The sequence below is a fragment of the Lactuca virosa genome, chromosome 3 (genome assembly GCF_052849685.1).
Source record: "Lactuca virosa cultivar CGN04683 chromosome 3, Lactuca_virosa_CGN04683_v6, whole genome shotgun sequence".
Lineage (NCBI taxonomy): Eukaryota > Viridiplantae > Streptophyta > Magnoliopsida > Asterales > Asteraceae > Lactuca > Lactuca virosa.
This window is the reverse complement of record NC_136428.1, coordinates 171574574-171587966: the sequence shown is the minus strand read 5'-3', so window position 1 is coordinate 171587966 and position 13393 is coordinate 171574574.

Sequence of the window (13393 nt, the reverse complement as noted above, 5' to 3'; positions counted from 1 at the left end):
GTTGTACACCTACACCTAGTTGTGATAAGATCTATGCACATATGAACTTTAGTTGGAATATATGATCTAAATCCTTGAGATCAAAAGCATTCCGGGAATTTAGGTGTATTCTCATCGCGAGTCTGAGTCTCCATATATGACTCTGTGTTTATTATTTGTTGTATCCATGCTCTATTAATTATTGTTTGTTACTTCAGGTCTAGCTGACAAGGCACCAGCCAGTCAGGACAGTCGGAGGGCAGGATCATTTTAGCATATAGCCGTTCTGAAATCCAGCAACCCAAGCGACATGTCTATCCTGTCACCGCTCCCGTAAGTAGTTCATCGGTAGAATAACTAATAATACTTTATACTGTAGGCTAAGGGATATACCTAAACCTAACAGAGTAATCCCTAAACTATAGTCGTACGTTCCTAAGAAAGTACTAATTCACTATAGTTAATAGCTCTGATACCAATCTGTCACACCCCGGCCGTCGGTGGAAACACCGGGCGGTGTAACGTCATTTCTCGTATCATAGTTATCAACTTCCTGAAAACACATGCATTTTAAAATACATCAACATTGTCACACCCCCAAACCAGACGACGGAAACGTCCGAGGGCTCGTGTGACTTAACTTGAAATATCATCACGACGAATATACATGAAACATAACATAAACATCGCCATGCATTAATACCTTACAACCGTTATTGTTCACATCCAGTACATTGTTTACATTACATAATCCTCAAAATAAATTGTTTATCAAATGACATCACATAAAAGACATTCACATACATGCTTGATAATTCTTCATTCTAACGGTTACCTGAGAACACAAGTTATTTTGAAGACGGTCAACATATATAATGTTGGTGAGTTCATAAGCAGGTTTGATATGAAAATGTTTTGTGTAGTTTGTAAAACCTAGAAAATCCGATATTTTCTGAAAAGACGATTTGTTTACGAAATAGGTGTGATGATCCATAAGTATATGCGTGAATGATTTCAAAACGTGTAAAAGTAGTATGAATTCTTGCATTATAGTTATCGAAAGTGAAAGTGAATAATATGCGTTGTGACGATACACAACGAATAAATATGATTTCCCATGATTACTTAGATGGTATTTGGATCTCTATGTGAGTCGTTATAACCATGCAAAATAATGACTATTTCGTCTGTCTTGGCATTCTAGTGAAAGTCGGTATTGAATTTAAGATTTTGTCACCCTAGACTGGCCGAGTCTAACTGGAGCGAACAGCTTAGGTGTGGGGGAGTCACCCCGTATAGATCTATACACAAACTCTCGCTCTCCCTCCAAGAGACTTTGATTATAACTACAGACTACGACCGACACTTATTGGTGTCGCCCGTTATTACTCACTAAATCCAATGAAATTGAATAACCTTGTTTAACAACCTGATTTATGTTTACTTGAATAAAAGGGTAAGTCTAACAGACGAAGAGAAGAGGACTACTGGGCCCACTAATCACATATGTTATTATAGGTTGTCGAGTATGCGACAGACACGTTAGCTCATCACACATTATGATTGATTTGGACCTTACTAGCAATGCAAATGGGCCACTACGGCCTAATAGCATGTAAAAGTCATTGAGGGTTCATTAGGCATGTAATTGGGTCACCTGAGGCCCAATAAACATGTATAATTATATTGGGCCCAATAATCATGATATTGGGCTACAGGGGCCCAATAGCACGAATAGAAGGTATTTGGGCCCAACCATTGAATCGCTTATGTTTTATTGAGTTTAAGTCGTATTGTTGGTAATTTGTTGTTCACTAAATGTTTATTCAAAAAAAATATCTTAACATTCGAATTATAACGAAGCATTATATATATATATATATATATATATATATATATATATATATATATATATATATATATATATATATATATATATATATATATATATATATATTTAAAATCATGCGTTATAAGCTTGATGTTTTTACCCCAAACATTCAAAATTGTTTATTTGGCCCAAAAACATTTAGATTGACCAATTTGATCCCTTTTTCTTTAAAAATGACACTTTTAGTCCCTTTTTATGAAAATTGACATTTTTGGTCCTTAAACCATTTTTCTTTACATTTTCCACCCAAACTTTATTTGAATAGTAATTTCAGTCCAAAACTATTGCATTTGCCATTTCTAGCCTTTATTTGTAAAAATTTTACATTTTTGGCCCAATTCCCGTAGGTTTTACAATTTTGACCCCAAGATCAAAAACTTTGCATTTTTAGTCCAATTTGGTAATAAAATCGTTTTCAGCCCCTGAAACTAGTTGATTTACGTTTTAGACTCATAGTTTGTTAAGTTTTACATTTCAGCCCCTCAAAACTTCATTTTTTTTCGCAACCTTGGGCCCAAAACTCGTGAGGCCCAATTTAAAGCCCAATAAGCTAAAATTTATGTTTTTGATCCTTTGGAAAGTATTATTTTCATAAAAATCAGCTTTTATACAAATATATATCTTATAACCCTCATAAAACCGATAATTATCCATTTACACCCAATCTTTGTAATTTTTGCAAAAATGACACTTGTAAAGTTCTTTGGCTTTGTTTTTCCCTTTTAAAAACTTAAGGACCCTTAGATCTATGATGTATGTTGTTTATTATGTTTTGTTTATGATTCTTTCACCCTTTTTGCTATAGATCTCGAAATATCACAAGTATTACACTTTATTACAACCAAAAACTAAGGAAATCACACATAACATGCAAACACACATAGATCATCACATAGTACTTGTATTCTCCCCCAAAATCAAGTAAAAACCGAAAACAAGGGGGTATGAACTCACCTTGCTTAGTTGCTCACGGTTTTGAAGAAGAAATGAAGAAGATTTTTGGTCTTAACAAGCCTCCTTGAGTTGATTTCGAACTTAAGAAGTTTCTAAGGTGTTCATGGAGTAAAGTTTTGTAAGAAAGAATTCTAGATGTTGTAATGGAAGAAGATGTTTGTGTTTGATAGCACTTACCAAAGATTGACAACACTTGATGAAGATCCTTGAATCCAAGCTAAATTTTCAAGATTTCTTTGAAGGAAGAAGGAAGATGATCTTTGGGAGTAATGGAGAGAGTTTGTATAATGTGTGTGTGTGTGTTCCTTCCTTCGGCCGTAGATAAGAAGAGAGAGGGGAGAAGAGAAAGGATTGAAGTGAAAAATGTGGATGTATGTTGGACCATGCATGTTTATTTGGTGTATAATAAGAAGGTGGCACATAAAAGTCAACCCTTCTTATTCTCTTTTTTTTTAATTTTATTTGGGCCGAGAGGGAGAGGGAAGAGAAAGGATTTGGGCCTTTTGTGCTTGAGGTCCATAATGTGAAGCCCAAATTGATGGTTTTCGGCCCATTGGGCCCTTAAGAGGGTTTACGGCCCAATTTGCATAAAAGAATGAGTTTTATGGCCCATTAGGGCTTATTGGGTTTGTTATGTCCCAATAAGGCCCATTAAGGTAAACCAATTCATTTTGGATTCATTATGGCCCAAAAATGTTAATTTTTATGAAAGTGGGTCCAATTAGGGCCCATTTAAGGGTCCTAAGCCCAAAATAGTCAAATTGGAAGCTTATTGGTCTATTAGGCCCAATAAGGAAATCCTAGTCCATAATGGACTTAAAACCAGGATTTTTAGGGTTTCCAATCTTTTGTTGACTATTTGAAGTGTTTGTATAGAGTGTTTGATGGAATTTTGTTGTTATTGAATAAACATCATGTTTTCAAGTCATGGTTACAATTATTGATAATGCTTACATAAGGATAGAACTTCCTAGCCAAATTTGCTAGTTTTGACAAACATAAAGTTGGTGAGTTCACAGGTTTTGACTCTAAGTAGAAATAGTACTTTTTCTCAATTCAAAAGTATAGTTTTGAAAGTATCGTTTTGACTCTCCAACATTTAGTATATATATATCCTAGGTATAATGGTTTACTTACCAAATAAGTAGTATACCTATAAGTCTCATAAAAATGTTTATAATCCCATACAAACTAAGGGTGCTACGTATAAATCTTATTTTAATTCTATATGAGTAAAACCGCTACGTATAAATCTATTTCAATTCTATACGAGTAAAACCGCTACGTATAAATCTATTTCAATTCTATACGAGTAAAACCGCTACGTATAAATTTATTTTAATTCTATACGAGTAAGTAGAATAGGTATAGTGGTCTACTTAATATACAAGTAATATACCTACTAGATTCTTATACTTAGAGTATAAGTCTTTGAGAAACTTATACTTAACATTCATACTTGTATATCGACAATGTATAATGCTTCTAAAGTTGTGCTACCATGAGTCTGTCGCTGCGACTGTATGACTTATTTTTATACCTCTTATTAGTAGTACAAGGATCACACCTTGCGGTAGTACAAGGATCACACCTTGCGGTAGTTTCCGTACGCTTCATCGACGCCGGAACAATAACAAATAAAAGGATAGTTCGTCACTCACTTATGTTTGACTGTAGCTAACAGTCACAAGTGGGATGGTCAACCCGTATACTAATTATACACGACTTCCTCGCTCACATGGGATTAACGGTTACAGTTCAGAGGATTTCCGCTAAGATCCCCAATCTTATTTGATGAATACAATTACTCATGTAGACTCCGACGACTTCCTATAGCTCTAACAACAAAAGCATTTTCATGTCTACAACCCTAAGTTATTAGACTTTGCTTTTAAACATTACTCCTAAGTTCATATTACTTTAGGCAGTATAACAACTATAACTTGAGGAAAAACCAGGTTTTATCTTAACATAAAACCAACAATAAAAATATATAACATACCAAGTTTTATCTTGACATAAAACTAACAATAACAACATATAGCATACCAAGTTTTATCTTGACATAAAACCAATAATAACAACATACTTTATAAATTAACATATAGAACTTCCGAATACAACTTCAGAACTATATCGCACACAACATGTATATAGAATCCTAAGTATAACTCAAGATCTACATTAGTATAATAACATGCTAACAAGCTGATAATAGTTGTATATATTCAAAATATTATATTTAGAACAACTATATCCCGGTTATTATAACTATCTACGTTGATACTAATATACTATCATATAGACATAATACTAACGCATATACAATATTTAGCATGCGTTTTCCCCCGAAATATTAGAAAGTGGGGCCGTGAAACGCACCTTAGTAGCGTGATTTTATGTAATCTAAGCAGAAACGGTCAGCGGTTCGCGATCACTGGGCTCGGGATGCAAGATGGCTTCAGCAAAGGAGAGAGGAGAAAGGGAAATGGTGTAAGGAAGTGTCAAGGTCGGACCTGCTATTTATAGGAAGATTTTTGGCCTCTCACGTTGTGAGCCATATAGTCTCACGTCGTGAGCCATGGTTGGTCATCCCGTAGACTTGCCATTTGTGTCCCTTGCTTCGGAAGGTGGCCATGTGACTCCTCACGTCGTGAGATATCCTTGCTCACGTCGTGAGTTTGGATCTTATCCCTTCGTAGCCTCGTCACACACCTTCTAGATTCCGAAATGTGGCAAAATGACTCCTCACGTCGTGAGTTTCTGTGCTTACGTCGTGAGTTCAGTTAAATTAGGGTTTCTGATAGCTGAATCTTCGGAAGGTCGTAACTTTCACATACGAACTCCTTTTTTGACGTTCTTTATATCTACGCGTAGGTATTTACGTGTACTAGAACTCTCTTTTAGACTTCAATAGCTAATTCTAAGTCTATTTTAAATTCCTCTTATTATAGAGATTTATAGTGTTCAGTTTATCATAACCTCTTCATGCGAAGTCAGATTCAGACGTTCTCTATATTTTTGGAATCGTATGGACGTATAATTTGATTTATACTATAAAGTATGTATGAAAGTTCATATTTATATTAGAATTATCATGAAATACATAGTAGGTTTACTACATTACTTGTTTTGACAAAATCACATTACATGATTGGTATAACCACATGTGATTGTTATTGACCTAATTTTGAATATTGTTACAAATTTGGACCCTAGGTATAACAAAAGTGTGCAATGAAAGCCCTAATGGCATTTTAGTAATATTGGGCTTGAGGGAGTACGTCATGCGTACATGCCATGTATGCAAACCCTAATTTTTAGGGTCTGGCTCATATTTAAACCCCATTATAGCCTCATTTCCCCTCACTTCATCGACCTCCATCCTCTTGATACATTTTTGCAACCTTAATCCATCTTGTGAAGCATTTCTAAGCTTGAGAGTGTGTGTTTTGTGCTTTTGAAGAAGAAGGAAGGAAGGAGAGACCACCTTGGAAGAGTGAAGCTCATTAGATCCAAGATCACACCACCTTTTGGCACCATTTTGAGGTATGAAGTTCTGAACTTGGTGAAGTTTCATTTAGATCTTGTGTTGGAATGGTTTCTGGTTCTTTTTGTCCAAAATGTGGAGATTCATGAACATAACATGTTCTTGACCCATTAAGTTGTCCTTTCAGACCTTTGGATGGGTCTTGAGTCATAAAAATGGGTTCCAAATGGTTGGTTTGGCTCCATGCATCATTTAGAAGGTCTTAATGGATTAAGAAGTTGAGTTAAGCACTTAATGGACATGCAAAGTCATAAAGTTGGAAACTTTATGACTCTGAAAGGTATTTTAGCCATGGATCTAAAAGATGGATGTGAGAGCTTAAGCCATTAAGCTCTTATTGAGATTTTGGGGGTCTGGGAGTACGCCCCGCGTACGATGTCAACCACCCCGATGGTGGTCAACATTCGAGTACGCCCAACGTACATTTGGAGTACGCCCCGCGTACTCACTCTGTGGTGACTCGGCTGGGTTGACTCAGTTGACTCAAATAATTTGACAAGTTTGAATTTGACTTTGACCAAGTTTGACCTAAGGGTATTTTGTATTTTGATTGTGATTGGTCATTTGGTTGGTTAGGTGACGGTTAGAGGTGAGATTTGGAGTCGGGACCTCATTAGCTTTTGTCCAGTTTGTGAGGTGAATTTTTCCTCACTATACTTGCGGGTCGAAGGCATGAAGGCCGACCCATTGGATTAGATATCTTGTTATGTGATCGTATGTTATCGTGTTGTAGTGATTTGTTAGATCGGTATCCTAGTATATAGGATGATGCTCTGCTTAGTGATCTGTAGATTTGCCTGATTGTTTGTTGACTGGTTATATGTATGTTTATCTGTGATGTATATGTTGACAAGTTATGTGTGTTTGGGTTGAGGCGGACCAGTATAGACTGAAGGCCAAGAGACCCAGGGCGGCCTGGATAAACTTAAGGCCTGAGAGGCGTACCAGTTAGGACGAAGGCCCAGAGCACGGTCCAGATAGGCTAAAGGTTCGGTGAGGCGGTCCAGTCATGTTAAAGGTTCTGTGAGCGGTCCAGATAGTCTGTAGGCGGTACGACGTTCCAGTCAGGCTGAAGGCTGTTTATGCATACTGTTTGTTATTGTGTTGGTAATTTGGAGGAACTCACTAAGCGTTGGCTTATATTTTTTGGGTTATAGTTTCAGGTACTTCGGATGATCGCGGGAAGGCGAAGGTGTTACCGTACACATCCTCTTGTTTATGACTTATGATTTTGGGAGACTCCGATGTTTGGAAAAATATTTTGAAAACTATGATTTGTAAACAGTTTGTGATTTCGGGTTGATTTTAAAAGTTTAAATTTCTTTTGATTTTATGGATGTTACAAGTTGGTATCAGAGCCTTGGTTTGAGTGAATTGGAGGAACACTCGTGTGAATGCAGTCTCAAACTAAGGAAAAAGGTTTTAAAAATTATTTTCAAATTGTTTTCAAAATAATAAAAAATGATGAAATATGTACGATCAGCCGGAGCCAGTAAGTAGACCCCAAATTACCACACTGTTATTTGATATTGTGATATGTTAGAACAACATGCTAGTGATAGGCTAGGTATCTTCAGGAATTGCATGATAGAATTGTCTGATTATATGATCCCTCGTAGCCTAGGGTTTCCTTCTTATATGGAATTGAAATCATAATTGTAGTTGCTTAGTGTATGCAACATAGTTGTACATAACTAAGATTCTATAGTCTGAGAATGTTTGATTTAGCCTTATTTCCTGCCCTTGTTTGGTTGTGGGCTTAGGGTAGAATCAAGTATTCGATTGTCTATAGGATCCAGTGTTATGAATGGTTAGCATACATGAGTGTTGCAGGGTTGGTGGAAGTTTCATGGATGAATCGTGTGGGGTCAGCCGACCAGTCGCATAATGTTTAGCCTTCCTCTAGGAAGTGAGGATTCAGTGTATGCGTATGCTAGTGTGTATTGTTAGGGTTGTTGTGATGATCCTCTGAGACAAATACAGGTAGGTGTGGAAGGTAGTATGGGCCCGTACTACTTGAAGCATAGGACCTGTACGCGTAACAGGGAAGTCACAACCCTTAGGGTTTTGTTTGGGAAGTGGTCCCCATGTTGTTATATGCGTTTTATCTGATATCTCTCTGGTTTATTTTTAGTATGGCGATTACGAGACAATTTGAGGCAGGATACGAGTAAGGATTAGGGACAGGTGGCCAGGATGGGCCGGGATTGACTGAGGATCGGGTTAAGGAGATTATTCGAGAGGAGGTTGTTTCCATTGTTCAGGGTCAAATACCGGAGCTATTTGGGTCTATCAAGACCAGTATGATGAAGTTATTTGACGATTGGTATGTTGCACTTTCTAATGTTGCTGCTGTCGGGATTGGCGTTAAGAGAGCCTTCCAGTATCGGGTTGGCCATATAAAGGTCAACTGTCCATTGCTCGTCGCCAAGCCATCACAGGCCCCTATGCCAGCTACTTTGAGGATCACTGATGGACACCAGGGGAGGGCGGAGCTCCCGAGGGCTCGGGACCGTGCTTTTCAGCTCACTGTCGAGGAGGCCAGAGCAGCTCCAGACGTCGTGACGAGTATGTTTCTATTTATTATTCTGTTGATTGTATTTTATGTTGTGCTCATGTATATGCCCATAATAGGTACATTCGTAGTGAACTCTTTGCCTGCTCTTGTGTTATTCGCGCGATTCGGTCCTTTGTATCTCGATCATTCAGTAGGGAGATTGATATACCTATTAGGGAGTTAGAGTTTCTGTTGCGGGTTTCTATCACCAACGAACACGGGGTCTCTGCGTCCGCAGTGTTTCAAGGTTGTGTATTAGAGATCTTCAGGGTGACTTATCTGATTGATCTGATCCCTATTCCCACAGGGGATGTATGTGTGATAGTGGTTATGGACTGGCTGAGTAGGTTTGGTGCCATGATTGATTACGAGGGCCAACGAGTGGTAGTTCGAACCCCAAGTGGGGGAGAACTGGTTATCTATGGGGAGGGCCCCAAGATTGGTTCAGGGTTTTGTTCAACAGCCAGGGCTCGGCAGTATATTCAGCATGGGTGTGTAGGTTATTTGACTTACGTGGTTAATACTTAGGTTATGGAGCAGACCTTAGTTTCTGATGTGCCAATGGTCAGGGAGATTGTTGATGTTTTCCTGAAGGATTTACCGGGTGTGCCTCTCGAGAGGAAGGGTGAGTTCAGGATTGATCTAGTGTCAGGTGCGGCCTTGATTCCCGAGGCGCCGTATTGCTTGGCACCGCATGAGATGCAAGAGTTGTCCTATTAGTCTCAGCTTCAGGAGCTGTTAGGCAAGCAGTTCATCAGACCGAGCAGTTCTCCGTGGGGAGCGTCAGTATTGCTCGTCAAGAAGAAATATGGTTCACACCAGATGTGCATTGATTACCGGGAGTTGAACAAGTTAACGGTGAAGAACCGTTATCCCCTTTCGCGAATTGATAACCTCTTTGATCAGTTGCATGGTGCATCTTGGTTATCCAAGATAGATCTGAGTTCTGGATATCATCAGGTGTGAGTGAGGGAGGAGAACGTGGAGAAGACCGTGTTGCGGACTCGTTATAGGCATTACGAGTTCGTGGTGATACCATTTGGGCTCACCAATGCGCCTGCTGTATTTATGGATTTGTTGAATCGGGTATGCAGGCTGATGCTCGACCGATCTGTTATCGTGTTCATTGATGATATCTTGGTATATTCCAAGACCAGAGAGCAGCATGAGGAGCACCTTCGAGAGCTTCTGGGAGTCTTGAGACGGGAACGACTTTATGCCAAGTTCTCGAAGTGTGAGTTTTGGTTACGAGAGGTCCAGTTCCTGGGGCACCTCGTTAACCAGGATGGGGTTTTGGTCGATCCGGCCTAGATTGAGGCTATGATGCAGTAGGTGGTTCCGAAATCTCCCTCAGAGATCAGGAGCTTCTTCGGTTTGGCAGGGTACTATCGGCGATTTATTTAGGATTTCTCCAAGATTGGGGTACCCCTCACTCATCTGACGGGGAAGGGAGTGGATTTCTGATTGGGCCCTGAGCAACAATTAGCGTTTGAGACTCTTCGGCAGAGGTGATGTGAGGCCCCAGTATTGACCCTTCCGGTGGGAGTCGAGGACTTTGTGGTATTCTGTGATGCATCCATCACCGGTTTGGGGCGGACCTTATGCAGAGAGGACGAGTGATTTCTTACGCTTCGCGGCAGCTGAAGTTGCATGAGACGCGATATCCCACTCATGACCTGGAGTTGGGGGCAGTGGTATTTTCCCTCAAGATTTGGAGACATTACCTATATAGGGTTTGTTGTACGGTCTACACGGATCACAAGAGTTTGAGATATCTTATGGATCAGCCGAACCCGAACATGAGGCAGCGTATGTGGCTGGACGTGGTCAAGGAGTATGACCGCGAGATCCTTTACCATCCGGGTAAAGTGAATGTGGTAGCAGATGCTTTGAGCCACAAGTCCGCCGGGCCTTCTGATACGGAGGTGTGTATGAGGATATCCGTTGATTCTCTGCTTTTGGGATTGATCAGAGAGGCACAGGAAGAGGGAGTTCGGAAGAAGAACTGGAAACAGGAGAGGATGAGGGGTGATATCGACTGATTTGTCACAAATAGTCGAGGGTTATTGACACGGTGTGGTCGAGTTTGGGTTCCAGTTTCTGGTGGGACCAGGCAGATTATGTTGGAGGAGGCTCATAAGTCTCGTTTTTCTATACACCCGGGAGCCACCAAGATGTATCGGGATTTGAGATTGATTTATTGGTGGTCGTGTATGAAGAAGGAGATAGCCTGGTATGTCGAGAGGTGTTTGAGCTGTAGGATGGTCAAGGTCGAGCATCAGAGGCCACCTGGCAAGCTTCATCCTCTGGAGGTTCCCATGTGGAAGTGGGAACAGATCACCATGGATTTTATCACCAAGTTTTCGAAGACGGCCAAGGGTTTTGATGCTATATGGGTCATCGTGGATCGATTGACCAAGAGTGCCCACTTTTTGGCCATCCGGGAGAGCTCTTCGGCTGAAAAGTTGAATGATGTGTATGTCCGGGAGATCGTCGCTCGTCATCGGGTTTCGGTCTCCATTGTTTCAGACCGAGATGTTTGGTTCACTTCCCGTTTCTGGCAGAAGTTCCACGAGGAACTGGGTACGAGGTTGCATTTTAGCACTGCATATCATTCGCAGACCGACGGCCAGAGTGAGCGGACTATTCAGACCCTTGAGGATATGTTGCGGGCACGTGTTATTGATTTTGGTGGGAGTTGGGATTCCTACGTACCTCTTGCGGAGTTCTCCTACAACAACAACTATCACTCCAGCATTGGTGCTCCGCCATTTGAGCTCTTGTATGGTCGGAGATGTCGTACCCCAGTTTATTGGGGAGAGGTTGGTCATAGGGTTATGGGAAGGACCGAAGTATTACTTCAGACCACAGAGCTTATTCAGCAAATCAGACAGAGACTGCAGACCACTCAGAGTCGGCAGAAGAGCTATGCCGACTGGCGCCGATCAGAGTTAGAGTTCAGGTCTACGATATGGTGCTTCTAAAGGTCTCGCCCTGGAAGGGTGTGATACGTTTCAGGAAGAGGGGGGAAATTGGGTCCCCCGGTATATTGGACCTTTTTGGGTGATTGCCAGGGTTGGCAAGGTAGCTTACAGGTTGGATCTGTCGAGCGAGCTTATTCAAATCCACAACAATTTCCACGTCTCTCAGTTGCGGAAGTGTGTGTTGTATAGCGAGGTAGTGGTTCCGCTGGATGATATTCACGTCGATGAGCGCCTGAATTATATCAAGAGGCCGGTGGCTATTTTGGAAAGAAAGATGAAGGTCCTGCGCAACAAGGAGATACCTTTGGTAAAGGTACAATGGCAACACCGGAGAGGCTCCGAATGGACATGGGAGCCGGAGGCGGAGATAAGGGGGCATTACCCTTAGTTATTTGTTGTTGCAGACTTTGAGGACGAATTCTAAGTCAAGTGGGGGAGAATTGTAACATCCCGATGATAAGGTACTTCTAATTTTAACCCTATAATTTTATTGCAATTTGGACCCTAAGTATAAGAAAGTATGCAATGAAAGCCCTAATGGCATTTTCGTAATATTAGGGTTAAGGGAGTACGCCATGCGTATGTGTGTACACTGAGCGTACTAGGGCGCGCCTTAGTACGTTGGGGATACATATGTACGCAAGGCGTACGTTCCAGGCATGCAAACCCTAATTTTTAGGGTTTGGATCATATTTAAACCCCATTATAGCCTTACTTCCCCTATCCTCATCAGCCTCTATCCTCTTGATACGTTTTTGCAACCCTAATCCATCTTTTGAAGCATTTCTAAGCTTGAGATTGTGTGTTTTGTGCTTTTGAAGAAGAAGGAAGGAAGGATAGACCACCTTGGAAGAGTGTAGCTCTTTAAATCCAGGATCACACCACCTTTTGGCACCATTTTGTGGTATCAAGTTCTGAACTTGGTGAAGTTTCATTTAGATCTTGTGTTGGAATGGTTTTTGGTTCTTTTTTCGCAAATGTGGAGATTCATGAACATACATGTTCTTGACCCATTAAGCTGTCCTTTCAGATTTTTATTACAGTACATTCGTTATTCACTTATGAATAAAACGTATGCGTAACTTTTTTTTATAGTTTAAGTATCGTTCATATATGAATATGACATGCAATAAAGTTTTCTTACTTAAAATATATTTTTTACATCATCTTTCATGATATATTATATTTATATATGAATAAAACGTGTATTAGTTGTCGTCATATTTTATATTCATATATGAATAAAACATTTATCAGATTTTTGTTACAGTTAATATGTTATTCATATATGAATAAGTAGTATAAATGATACTTAAACTGTAAAAAAATTAATTATATATTTTTATTCATAAGTGAATAACGAATGTATTGTAGCAAAAATCTGATGCATTTTTATTCACTTATGAATAACGATAACTGAAAATATAAAAAAAAATTATTTTATCTTAAAAGTATATCAATATGGATGTCTATTTGTA